The sequence below is a fragment of the Daktulosphaira vitifoliae genome, unplaced genomic scaffold (genome assembly GCF_025091365.1).
Source record: "Daktulosphaira vitifoliae isolate Bord-2020 unplaced genomic scaffold, ASM2509136v1 Scaffold_1, whole genome shotgun sequence".
Taxonomy (NCBI): domain Eukaryota; kingdom Metazoa; phylum Arthropoda; class Insecta; order Hemiptera; family Phylloxeridae; genus Daktulosphaira; species Daktulosphaira vitifoliae.
In genome coordinates this window covers 8,396,329-8,410,801 of record NW_026099572.1, presented here as the reverse complement: position 1 = coordinate 8,410,801, position 14,473 = coordinate 8,396,329, and the positions used below count along the sequence as shown (strand labels likewise).

Genomic DNA, 14,473 nt, shown 5'->3' with positions numbered 1-14,473 from the left:
TATATTAAATTTATAACCATTTTAAATAATACTTGTATTAATCAAATTTAATTGCCATTATAAATGAGTTCACTTATAAAAATTATATATAGATTATTGCGAGTTAACTTCATGTACTTATTTTCAAATTTTAAAAATATAGGTTAGATATATCATTTGTTTTAAAAATTCAATCCTGTTTGTCACTAAAATGTTTTTCAAATTTTATAAATAATTTTACTTGTATCTATTATCATGTCTCTTGATATAATTTTTTTTGATTTGCGATTATTTACATTTTATCTTAATAGTGAAGGGTTGCGAGTTGATGCTAATAATAAGACTATAAGGGCGTTCAAGTAAATACAACGCTCTAGAGATGGCGTTATGTTCCATATCAATCACTTTATTCTATACGGTCTTCTCCCTTTCTAACTATTTTATTTTCTTTCATCAGTTGTCTCCACATACATCCGACATGGGACAATCCGCCTAAATTTTGTTGAGGACTTCTTATACTATATGACACAATTTTAGCCGGCTGTCATTCTGACACAATTTCATTAGTCACCTCTACTCTAGCCCTGCCTGTATATTCTCTTTTTTTCTTAACAAGAGTTAACATTAGTATAGTTTGTAAAAATTTAACCTTAGAAAACAAAATATAATTTTGAAAGTTGTTGTAACTCTGGAAATGTCATTTTTTTACAAAAAAAGAAACCTTTTTAAAAATTATTTAAAAAATTCATTAAAAATTAAAAAATCATCTTATTAATTACTAGACATGTTAGAAGAACTGATAATGAAAAAGTTATAACATTTTCAATTCTTTAGTATAAATACATAGGTGTCAGGGATATTTTTACGAAATACCGGTATTTTGTAATTTCAAAATTTTGACAAGTCATAAATCTACTTTCATCTAAGAATATTTTTTTTTTTGGACATTTAATATTCGAATGCTTAATATTTTTAAATTGTTATTTTACTTTTAATTTTTATAAGTTAATATACATTACTATTTAAACATATATATTTATTTTGTTATTAAAAATAACTTGAAAACTAGGATCGCGTCTCCTTCGTCATGGCGGTGGAACGTACACTGACGGGTATACCAAAAGGCCAGCCGGCTGTTATTAGATAACAAAAAAAAAATGAGTGTGATAAATAATACATATAGCTCGTCAACAAAAATATTATGTTATCATATGTTTATAATTATAAATTTATTCAATCCTAACAAGAGCAGTACAATTATTATATTGTTCGTAGTTAATATTAAAAAAAAAGTTAAAATATTGACAGTAAATCAATAGTCAATATCAACAATTGTAATAAAATATTAAATCCAAATTTGATGTAACTTCGTTACAAAATTAAGTTACTAATATGCATGATAAAAGTATATTTGTCGAAAATAAACAGTAATTTTTTTTTTAAATAAAATTTATTAACACACTATAGCTATGAAATGATCATATAAATGAAGAAATAGATTTTATAAATGAAGTCAATATCATGGTTATTTGTGGATTGTTATAATAGATAAACCACAAAAATATAGTTATGATCTACCTCAGAGTATAATTTTAGGAATTTTCTAAGCTATAAGAATAAAAAACCCAGCACAGGGGGGTCGCGGCACAGTGGTGACGTGGTATAGATGTATCAAGTATAATGATATCTAACAGTGATTAAAATCACTATCAAAAAAAAAACGCTTCGATGCAAATCTTTAGATACTGTTTAATTTTAAAAAATTGGTGGACTATTCCAAAAGCTACATGATCTGCTAGTTCCTTATTAATATCCTAATAAATGAAAAAGGGTTTATTAAAAAATAATATTTCTCATAAAAAAATAATGTTGATCCATACACTTTTCAATATGTCATAGCATTATAAAGTTTTCACACAATAATAACATTCGGTAGCCATTTTCATCGTGAAGATAAAATAAAGTCCGAAATTTTTTATTTTCATGATAAAGTATATTACATTAGCTTTAATTTAAAGTATATATAAAAGTGTCAGACTTTCCGGAACACTTTCAAAATTTAAGTTGAAAAAGTCAATTTTTTGTAAAAAAGTTGTCATTTTAAATCCCCCCTTGTGGGGAGGTTAAGGGTTAAATTTATGAAAAATACATACCAAACGAAAGGTAATAATATTACACATCTATATAAAAAAGAATTATATTGATATGTTCATTTTTGAAAAAGTTATGGCACTTTTAAGTAAAAAAAATTGAAAAAATTTCGAAAATTAGCGATTTTTAAATTTGTAATTTTTTTGGAGGTTTCCCCCATTTACGGGGAACGAGGGCATTTTTTTCAATTTTTGAGGATAATGTCTTCGACTAGATACAATTTGTGATCTTTTGACGTATCATTGAAAGAAATTGGTTCGGTGAGAGCTGAGAAAAAGTGGTAACAGACACAAAAAAAAAAACACATCTTAGTAAAACCAATGCCTTCTCAGCTTCGCATCGAAGCTAAAATATAAACTAGCTAATAGGGACCTCATTTTAATAATTTAGTTATTCTAATCTACATTAATTTTTTTTGAAGCTTTATATGAATTATATATAAATTAATTAATTAAGTTATTCAGAAAACCTATAAGTTATTTAAATATTTTAACTATTCCAATTTTCTTATTAATGTGCATTCAATTTTAATAAAACTTTTACAACCATAATAATAATAACTTGTCAAACTATTATTTGTAGGTGGCTGGCAACGCCCTTTGCAATTCATTCAATGATCGAATTATTTACTAAATATTGTATTTTTAAATGGATATTAAAAAATATATTATTATTAAATAATTAATCACTTTAAAAAAAAAAAAAAAGTCTGGCGACGTCAAAGATTTACCTACCTATAAATAATTACACTGTTTTTTTCTTGTGTTCAAAATTTGAACACATTATAAATTGATATACTGTGATTAAATTATTTTACATATTATATAATATTATAATTATTATTAAGCATAATTTTTTGAATTAAAATATATTTATTAATTATTCTTATTAACCTAATAATCAAAAATAAAAATGATAAAATATTAATGGACATAATTTTCCAATGAATTAATAAAAGTAAAATTGTATTTTATAATACAATTATGTTTTCATTATGACTTTAGATATATTTTTAATTTTCATTTTAACCGATGTTTTTTATTTTTTTTGAATAATTAAAAAATAATTAAGATTTGAAATTTTTAATCCTATGATTCAAAAGGATATGAAAAAATATATATTTTAAAACATATTTACTAATCAATGACAAATTTTTCAAAATAGTTTAAATGAACAACTGTATTTGTTTTATATCGTACTTCATCTTTTTTTTCAATACAATATTGTGGTTTTACGGCATGTGGTTTTACTTTGAGTATGAATAAATAATACATATTGTTTTATTACAATACCTTAAGTAAAACAACAAAAAAAAAAAGTATTTGAAATTCTGTCTTATTTGAATTATGGGAGTACTAGAGAGGATTATTTTATTAAAAAATGAGTATAGTTGTTATTTCGTTATTTCTAATGAAATTTCTATGTATAAATAATATGCTTATAATTAGTGACTGAACAAATAAATCTTATAGTTATCCAAGAGCATACCATATAAGGTCTATTTTACCTTTTGATTAATTTTACATTCCAATTTTTTTTTTTTTAATTAGATTAATTAAAAATTGTTTATTACTTCCAAACTTTCATAAGATAGCAAAAAACTGATTCATTCCTAATAGAAGAATACATAGATAATTAACTTTTTAAGCATTACCTGTATTAGGGTACGTCAATTGACCCATTAAAAAAATTATCTTACTCCACGTCTGAGCAAAATGATAAATTTAAATTATTTTCTAGTTAATTAACAATTATTAAAATAATAAATTAAAATTTATCAGTTTTTACCATTTGGTCTCAATATATCAAGTAATATTTCTACTATATTATAAGTTATTGTAGTAAATACATTCGTTAAGTAATTTAATTAAAGTTAAAGGATGCTAACTTGTCTCATCTTCCCTATCTTTTGTTCTCTTATGAAAATATTTTGTTTTCATTCCTAGCGAGAATATGGATTTTCGTGCTCTTATTAAGTTAAAATAAATATATTTTAATGTGAAAAAAATGTCGAAATATGCATAGAGTTATGCTATTCAAATTAATTAAACAAGCAAAATATTTTTATTTTTGGCTTAAATATGCTTTAATAGATTATAAATAGACTCCATTGATGATAGTAGGGTTCCATATTAATAATCAATTTTCTATACATTATCCTAGTTTCAACTTGATAGTTTTATATTTCAATCTATTTACAAATTCACCGTTTAAAGTATGAAAGTTGTATTTGTTCTAATTTTTTACGTTATTTTTTATAAAATAAAAAATACAACTAGGGTAGTTTGTCTAGTATCGAACAATTAAGAATTTATTAAACATATAAATTGTATAATAAATACTCATCATTGCAAAAAAAAAAAATGTTAATATCTGGACATAAAACTATTAGTATAATTATAGTTTTTTAAGACTGTAATAATCATTACCGCCATGTCCGTTGTCGCGTGCGATTGTAGTCGACAGCTCACGACGAAAACACAAAACACAGTCCAAAGTGAATTAATAAAAATTTCTTTTAGAGACCACAAATCGAACACACACAATAGTTAAATAAATTCTATTGAAATCGATGTAATATTTATAAATTTACTTTATAATTTATTGATAATAGTAATAACTTTATCATACTCGATTGTGTAATCAAACTGTTTTGACCACCGCAGCCGCAAGTCGGCCATCGGTCTCAAGGTCAACTACTCTAACAACTCACACCTAATACACAATGAATTCTCCCGGGAAATCACTATCAAATATTAATAAAAATAAATTGTACAAAACCGCTACACCACTGTTATCTCCAAGCTGAAAAATAATACCGGTGATGCATCGCCTTGTGATTTCTCTGATAATTATGACTGGCAGACAGTCAAACACCAAAATAAACGTATCAGATCCCCAAATATCTCAAAGAGGATAATGTCTCATTTCATTCGTTTCAAATAAAAGAAGAAAAAGCTTTTCGAATAGTAATTAAAAATTTACATTCTACTACTGATAAGGCATTTATTAGCGATGAAATTTCTATTAAAGGATTTACTGTCAGAAATATTATGCCCGTACTTCACAGACAAACTAAAACGCCTTTACCAATTTTTTTTTGTTGACATTGAGCCTAATCCTTCAATTACTGATATATATAAAATAACCTCATTGTGCTACACTAAGATCAAAATTGAACCCCCTCATCCAAAAAAAGAAAATCCGCAGTGTCACCGATGTCAGGCTTATGGTCACACACGTAGTTATTGTAATCACACACCACGATGTGTTCGGTGCGGTGAGCAGCATGATACAACTCAATTAGTAGTAAAAAACCACTATCAATATTCTTGTAGAATGCAAATGGTGTTCTACAACACTTAAATGAGCTGACAGCTGCTCTTTATGAAAAAGATATATCAATTGCATTAATATGTAAAACTCATCTTACTGAAAAATCATCACTCAAAAAATTTGGTTATGAAATTTCAGAGCTGATCACCCTGATGACACAGCACATGGTGGAGCTGCTCTCTTAATATCTAACAATATTGGGCATACACCTCATTCACCCTACCGAAGTACAAATTTGCAGGCAGCAAATTAAATAATTACAATAGATTCAGTACCCATTTCTATATCTGCTTGTTATTCTCTACCTGGACGACCATTTCCTACCTCTGAGCTGACACTTCAATTACAATCTTTTAACCACAATTTTATAATAGGTACAGATTTTAATGCTAAACACCATACTTGGAGTCGATCCACTAATACTAGGGGTCGTTCCCTCCATAACTTAATCACACTAAAAAACTACAGAGCAATTTGTAACAGATTCGCCAACTTATTGGCCTTCTCATGTTAATCGTCATCCTGATACTATCGATTTTTTCGTTTCTCATATTCCCAATCGCTTTGTAACTGAAATTATTAATCTAAATGATCCAGATTCTGATCACACACCAGTATCCACATATTGGAGGACAGCCGAGCCTAAAACATAACAGGCCAACAATCACTCAAGATAAAATGAATTGGTGCAAATTAAGGACCATACTTTCAAAAAAACTACATTAAATATCAAACTAAAAACTACTATGGATTTAAATAATAAAATTCACAAACTTACCATGAACATACAAGAAGCAGCAAAAGAGTCTTCATCTTCCTTCTCTTATAAAAAAACCAACATTAAACTTAACCTCTGAGTTAAAACAACTAATAGCTGAGAAACGTAGAGCTAAGTCAAGATGGCAACATACGCGTTATCTAGATGTTAAAAAACTATACAATTTTTTAACCAATAAACTCAAATTATTATTAAAGTCTCACAAAAATAATTCTTATAAAACTCACCTTCAAAATCTTTCAGTAAGGAATGGATTGTTATGGAGAAAAACAAAATCGATTCTTCGAATGAAAGAATCAACACCGCCCCTCCGGCGTAATGACAATACACTAGCTATAACAGATCAGGATAAAGCAGGTACCCTCGCCGTAGAATTGTCAAATGTCTTTAAACCACACTCTATTTCTCCACCAGTGCATCATATCGAGACAGTTACAGATTTTATTCAGTCACCACTACCTTTATCCTTACCAGCCAAACCAACTACTCCTAATGAAATTAATACTATTATAAAAAAACTTGTGAACGGAAAATCTCCTGGAAATGATCTAATAACCAATAAATTAATATAAAATCTTCCTAGGAAATCGGTAATTTTGTTAGTTTACATCTATAACGCTGCTCTTAGATTATCTGATTTTCCAGCATCCTGAAAATCATCGGTAATTGTTACAATTCTCAAATCTGGGAAACATCTCGAAGATCCCTCTTCGTACAGACCATTAAGTCTTCTATCTGTCTTAGGTAAAATATTAGAAAAAATTATATTAAAACGTCTTTTATTTATTACTCAAAAAAATAACAACATTCCTGAATTTCAATTCGGCTTTAGAGCAAAACATTCAACTATTCATCAACTACACCGTGTTGCTGATACAATTTCAACAGCACTAGAAACAAAATGATACCGTGCCGGAGTCTTTCTAGATGTGGCCAAAACTTTTGACTCTGTTTGGCATGAAAGACTTCTATTCAAATTAAAAAAACATTTACTCTGTTCCTTATTACCTCATATTCAAATCATACCCGCAAAACCGTTATTTTAAAGTTCGTCATAATCTCCAATACTCCCCACTATGCCCAATTTATGCTGTTGTGCCTCAAGGTAACGATATTACGCCATTCTTGTACACAATATATACATATGATCTACCTTTATCGGATACAACAGTACTTGGTACCTATGCTGATGACACGGCCTTAATATCATCTTCATTAGATCATAAAGATGCCAGTCAACAGTTACAAGTACATCTAAATATGCTTTCGCTTTGGTTCAAGACCTGGCGTGTCAAAATAAATGAATTGAAATCTTCTTTCATTACATTCACTCTTAAAAAACATGACTGCCCATCAGTTACTATTAATAACATTATTATTCCTCAATCAACCGAAGTTAAATACCTAGGGTTAATTTTTAACCGAAAGTTAACCTCGGGTCCTCATTTAAAAGAGAAAAGGAAAAAACTGAACTCAAAACTTCATTTACTAAGACCTTTGCTTAAGTCAAATATTTCTTTGTCAAATAAAATTATATTGTATAAAACATTACTCCAACCACTATGGTCTTATGGCGTAATAATTTGGGGACCAGCAAAAAATTCTAACCAGAGAACAATCCAAAGTTTCCCTGGTATGTCACAAACATGGCCCTACATTTACCATATTTTTCTTAGGTATCTCAACATGGCAGGCATGCTACGAAACCACCTGTTTATATATTTTATATAACTTTTAGATACCCAATGGTGAGGTACGCGTTCCAAGACCGTCCCTTCCGTTTTATTTATTATTTAATAATTTATATGGTTATGAATATTCTACTGGCAATGTGATAAAAATAGTGTTACGTTCTTTAATCCGTGGTGTCCCAATGCTTAGCAAGTAATGACCAAAGTACAAACAAATATTTCGTCAGCTTGGGGCATACGGTTGGCTAGAGTAGTGGTAACCATGTTTGACACTATACGATTGCACGAAGGCATTTATCGAAATTCTCTCATAAACAGTTGTAGGTATAAACTTCTTTTATGTCTTATTTTATTTATTCTTAGTTCCCTTTAATTTGCAGACGAGATTTTTAACCATTCGGTTTTTTGTCTTGTATTAAATTAAATTGTTTTTTTTAATAAATTCCATTTAATTTAACTTGATAATAAACTATGTATCTCACGTGTTCTGTATTCAACAAACTCGTGTATTTAAATTTTTTTATCTTTCAAAAATCACCATTCCCTAGTTTATAAAGTAGGGGCAAAAGCCTATTGTTTGAGGTCATCTCATCTAAACATGGTAAAAGGACTACTTAGTCACGAGGTTTTGATGTACATCGTCTATCGATGACTCAACGATCATTTGATACAAATTTGAGTTTTTAAGTATATAATTTTGTTTTAATGAATATTTAATTATACAAAGTTAATAAGTATAATTTTTTTTTTGTGTGGCGGCGACTTGTAATATAAGATAATATATAATTATATTATTGTCATTGTTTAATTTTCTTATTTTCTTTAAAGTTCTATTCCATACCGACATTATTTCTCGCTGAATAAGTTTGCGACTCATTTCAATTATTTTTGCTAGGCACCATAAAAAGTGCATTTTTCATAGTGGCCATAAAATTGATATATATATAACCTTTCAAAATTTAATTTAAAGAAAACTCATAAAACAATACTTAAAAATGTTTTATAAGATTTAGAAATAGAAATGATAAATTATTATATTATAATACACAAAAATAACTTTGAAATAAAAAAATTAAAAGATTATCTGTAAAATATGTTTTATTCAATTAAACTAAAAGTATTACAACGAGGAAAAATTCTTAAATAAGAATTGATTACTAGTAGCCGACATTATTTAAAATTTAAAATATATTTAAAATATTTGCAATATTAATTATGAAATTGGTAATCTATAGAACATCGGTTAATTTGAAGCGTTTTTGTAAAATGTTGTACATATATACAATGTAGTACAAAAAATGATACAACTGTTGTTAGTAGTATAACCAGTTTAAGGTGTTTTAATACCATTGGTGAAAATATATAGCAATATTTATATTTTATTTTCCGTTATTTTCTTATATTTTGAATAATAACACCTAATAAAATAAAATTTGTCACATCGAGCAATCGTGTTAATTCGTCTTTAATGTTAACCATATTAAATTAATGTGATCGTTAATTCAAAAACTAATTGAGTTATTTAAAATAGTGATATTATCTTGTGTGCTAAGATGCTACTATTGTTGTATTATTACACATCATAAAAATGATTAAATTTTATTAATTTAATCACAAAAATTGTAATCAGATATCCCCTAGGTTTGTTATGTACAAAATGATTCGCATATATTATTGTAAATTATGATAATTATGATAATTCTACAAGTTCTCTCAATTTATTAATCATAGTATTTTTTATCATAATAAATTATCATAGTCATATATTATACTTAAATAAAAATAACAATAACTAAAAAATTAAGACAGTTGGAATTTGGTGAATTGAAATTAAACAGTACAAATAATTGTAAATACGAATAAATAAGTTTAATTTAAAAACACTTGTATAACTATATTTAAGATTGTTTTGTAAGATTTAGAAATAGAAACGATAAATTGTTACATTATACTACAAAAAAATAAGCTAAGCAATTATTTGAAATAAAAAAAAAATTATGGCTTCTGTAAAATAAATTTATTCAAAAAAATTGAAAATATCTATCCATGGATATAGTCGTTTTATTATATTGAATTCACTATACTAAAAAAATGAATTTAAAGTACGAAAAATTTTCTGTTCCGTCTCTTGATAATGCGAGGCTTTAAGCCAAAAAATGTTTGCACCATAATTTACACTCACATCAGCCGTAGTCATATTGCACTCAATAACATTATTTACGTTGCCATTTGAAAAATATTAAGTTGACATCTCTATAAGTTATAATGCATGATTTTAAAAATTATTTTATAGCTAATAAATAAAAAAATATTATAGAATGAACTTTTTTTTTTCAACGAAAGTACTCAGTCACGAGACTCCGGTAAAAATATGTTGAATTTTACTTTTTCGAAAAAAAGTTTTATGCACTGATATGTTTTTAGGAAAAAAAATGTAGTTTTCGTAAGTATAAATGTAACAGTTCGATTTTATACTTTAAAAATATTTAGAAATGTGAATTTCATAGTATTTTTTTCATAAAATTATTATATTTTTCAATGATTAATATTCATGTTTCTTAGTAATTAGGGACCACGTTGTTCAGCGGTTTTTATCGTAGATATTTCAGTAAAAGTTTTTGCTCTGGAGACATGTGTCCAGGTGTTGTACATAGTCACAACTTTAGTATAGTTTTTATAATACGATTTATTTTTATATGTTGTGGTGTTGTAATACTCAACATGCAATATGAAATATATGATATAATAAATAATAGTCTTATTAAATCTATTATTGAACGATATGTATTTGAAAACATAGATATACAAGGCGATGACCAAAATGCAAATGGTAGATTAAAACTTAATTAACTTTTTATTTTATTTAAAATTAATTTGGAATTTAATGAAAATTTGTTATAAAGAATCCAAGTAAAACTTTTTGTCTGATTGAGGCATTGTGTAGTTGAGGCATCAGAGTGTTTCCAAATAGATTTTTTCTACTCTGTATTTGGTATAGATAAATGTGTTATTGTTTCAAATAATTTATTAATAGTAATAAGTCCACCAATATATATAAAATTTACATGAATTTAACTTATATTAAATATACATTTATATACTTATTTTGATTATTTTGCCTTATCAAAGTTAAGAAAAGCTACTTAGAATTTTTGAATTTTTTCAAATAGTTCTTTTTATATAAGCATACATGTAGTCTATAGTGACTGCATCGTATATTTCACAGCCTTATACGTATGGAGTACGACTTTCGAACACCGCCAGTCTAAATAACTTTTTTTTGCATTTTTCTTAATTTTTGTATGAGGTAGAAAAAAAATTCAAAATGAATAATAATAAATAACGTTCAATAAAAATACTCAATGGGTATCGAGGATTTTATCACTTAAGTCTTCCCTTGTGAGAATGACTATCTTATTAAATTATATTACTATATACTTTTTTTTATGCGTCTGTTTTAATGACCAATACTTTAAAAGTATACGGTTTTTATCTAGTTAAACTTATAATTCCCTAATATTGGAAAAAATCATTTAACTTTAGCAATTCAGTCAACATCTCAAAATTTTTTAAAAAATGTCCACTCCCAAAAAATTTTTTTTTAATTAAATAATATATATAATAAATGTCTCAAAATTTATAATATATAAAAATTATAATATAATATATAAAAATTTATATATAATAAATATCTCAAAATAGGAGTATAAAATTCGTTTGTATACTGAAGTGCACAGTATAATCAAATCAATAAAATATAATATATTGTTATTACTACTAATTAGAAACACATGAAAAAATTAATTAAAAAAAATTTCTTTTATCAAGTTATTATTAATTTTTAATCTTAAAAATAATACATACAAAATTTAAACTCAAAATGACATATTTAACTTATTATTAAATAAGGAATATTAGATTCTTTAGTTAATTTTTATGAAAGTTTATAATTTAAAAATGTTGAACTTGGAACACAATATCAGCTCAACTTGTAAGTGAAGAAATTATATCATTAAATAGATAATTTTATGTAGAATAAAATATTCTATGTTTCAGAATGATAACTATTAACAGTAAATTTACAAGGAAAACTCAAAATTTTGATGAAAACGTTTTATGATAAGAAATCATTTAAATAGATGTTTAGCAAACATTTCTTTGCATTTCTTGGTGTTTGAATAATTATTCATAATAATATACTACACATAATACATTTTGTTTGTTATGAATTTTTTAATTAAAATATTAAATATTTTTAATATTAAAATATTAAATTAAATATTTTTTGATTATTCAAATGTAATATAATAAACAAATATNTTGATTATTCAAATGTAATATAATAAACAAATATAAATATTTGTTATATTAATTGAAGGTTTTTGTTATTTTTTAGTGAATAAGTGAAACTTTCATTGTAGATTTTAAATATATAAAATGCTATAACTTTTTAAAAAATGTATGGATCAATACAATTTTTTCATTAAAAGTAGTATTTATATAAATATTTCATTCGACGTTTTTTTTTATTATTAAAATTCATAATGTGTGATAAGAAATTCTAAATTGTTTAGTGCGTAATTAATAACCTACATACATTAAATTTCTTAGGATAAAATTGCGATTTTTACAATAAATATTTAACACTAATAAATAAGTATTGGTGTCATTAAACAGCGTTTTACAAATTAAGATTGACTATAAATATATTTATGATACACAGAATACTCTTTACTATATTTATGTTATGAATGCGTGTACGCACTATAGCTGAAAGGGCTACTGGGCTCACAAGGCCTTAACTGGTAAAATAACAGAAACAATTTTTCATTTGAGATGAACAACAATAATTATATTCTGATAAAACAATGAATGATTTATTTTTTCCTATAATGAAAGATGAATGTTAATAAAAAAATATATTATTATAACATTAAACGATACATAATCTTAACAGTTAGTAAACATTTAACAACATTTATATATAATTTCTCAAGGAATATATTAAATGACTTAAATCTCAATTCACAAAAAGTATAAATGTATATAAATATAGATATAATATATTATTATAACTTGCCAATAGAAAAGAACAAGTTATTTACATTAATAAATACTTATGCATAAGTGGATGAGGAACAAATTTATGGTTTGACTTCTTTTATTTAGTTTAGCAATTTTTACTTGAGATGATGTTGCTGTTAGGTACACATATCCTGACAAATGAGCAACCACAATTGGCTGAGAACAAAGTATCCACAAAAGGATTATTTAGAAGAACCTATTTCTTCTTTCTTCATATATCTGAGCAACCACAATTGGCTTAGAACAAAAAAAAATCCATATAAAAAGGATTTATTCAGAAGAACATCTTTCTTCCATTAACACATGAAGTTCCATAACCATAAAAAAAATCAGTCTTTTATCACAAAAAAAACAACATGAAATGTGATAGCTTTACACAGTGTCGCCCTATTCTGCGGCGCGAACAATAGCGAATATGAACTTAAATTCAATTTGATATGTGCATTTCCATATGTAACGAAACAAAAATTACCTGTTTAGTTTTGATGTCTATTTGTATACATATATGTGTGTGTGTATGTGTTCTAAATTACCTTGGTTGAGCCGAATGCGTGCTGCGACGGAGTTTAACATTTAAATAATCATGATAAGGTGATGTGATTTTTTTGTGCGCGTACGAGATAGTCATTTGTGTACTACTTCGGACCGGTTCATGGACGGCATTTGTTTGTACACTCACCCCGCTTCTTTCCTATCTTGAACGTCATTTTCACTGCTCACCACATACATTGTCTCAAATTGTTTTCAATAATTTCCAACACTGAGAAATAAAATTTGTTGACCCCACTCTGAAGGCTAGTCGTGTTGTCGCAATCGGATCATTGGGTCGAACGACGGACGTTTTGTCGGAAATTAGTCAATTTTGGAACTATTCGTGGGTTAATTTTTGTCCGTAGTGGTGTGTTTTTATTTTTTAGTTGTGTGCGTTGCAACCAATTGTTTCTCTTAATATTTGTTTTTTTGTGAGTGCCCACTATTTTAAATATATAATTTTTTTAATTTTATGGCGTCGGCTGAACCTGCCTCCTACTCTTTAGCCCTTTGGGGCTAGTAATAAATATATTTTTTGTAGATATTTTAAGCGAGATTAATTTTTCTGTGCGCTGTGCCATAATCACGTGTGGCGTATTTTTTTTATTATATTTTTTTTTGTAGGTTTTTATTATAATTTATTAGGTTTATATTTTTTTATTAATATCTGTTTTTTTATTTCTCTTTGTTCCTTTAATTTGTAAACGAGGTTTTTTGACCGTTCGGTTTATTGCTTCGTGTTAACTTAAATTTTTTTTTGTTGTTAATAAAATCCCCTTAATTTAACTTAACTATTATCTTATTTTAGCTTTGATGCGAAGCTGAGAAAGTATTGGTTTTACTATGATGTGTTTTTTTTTTTTTTGTGTGTCTGTTACCACTTTTTCTCAGCTCTCACCGAACCGATTTCTTTCAATGATAC

General features: G+C 26.4%; 1 protein-coding gene across 1 annotated transcript in view; it reads left to right on the top strand.

Annotated features, from left to right (window-relative positions):
- Positions 1-14,473, top strand: part of LOC126894982 (putative uncharacterized protein DDB_G0282133) — a 175,613-nt gene that overhangs the window by 68,431 nt on the left and 92,709 nt on the right. The gene's annotated exons all lie outside the window — the stretch shown is intronic.